This window comes from Cucurbita pepo, chromosome 16 (genome assembly GCF_057944985.1).
Source record: "Cucurbita pepo subsp. pepo isolate OVF chromosome 16, ASM5794498v1, whole genome shotgun sequence".
Lineage (NCBI taxonomy): Eukaryota > Viridiplantae > Streptophyta > Magnoliopsida > Cucurbitales > Cucurbitaceae > Cucurbita > Cucurbita pepo.
The window spans coordinates 2,995,707-2,996,194 of NC_141813.1; the positions used below are offsets into that span (position 1 = coordinate 2,995,707).

General features: G+C 40.2%; 1 non-coding gene across 1 annotated transcript; it reads left to right on the top strand.

Annotated features, from left to right (window-relative positions):
• Positions 1 to 417: 417 nt before the first annotated feature.
• On the top strand, positions 418 to 488 carry TRNAG-ACC (transfer RNA glycine (anticodon ACC)). Its single transcript has one exon. It is a non-coding gene; the product is annotated as a tRNA-Gly (tRNA).

Below are 488 nucleotides of genomic sequence, written 5' to 3' on the forward strand. Positions count from 1 at the left end.
AACATGACACGTGTAGCACTATCGAGATTTTCTGTTTTCATTTTTTTAAATCGAGAGGTGAACGAAAAGTTAATGGCTTCGGAAGAACTACATGACCAAAATACGAGTAAGTTATGGATATGACTGAATTTAGAAGCACCAGTGGTCTAGTGGTAGAATAGTACCCTGCCACGGTACAGACCTGAGTTCGATTCTCGGCTGGTAGATCCCGATAATTAGCTATGATGATATTAGTGCGCATAATTTGAAAGCTAGGGTTTGCCACAATATCAGTTAAATTTAAACATGACACGTGTAGCACTATCGAGATTTTCTGTTTTCATTTTTTTAAATCGAGCGGTGAACGAAAAGTTAAGGGCTTCGGAAGAACTACATGACCAAAATACGAGTAAGTTATGGATATGACTGAATTTAGAAGCACCAGTGGTCTAGTGGTAGAATAGTACCCTACCACGGTACAGACCCGAGTTCGATTCTCGGCTGGTGCA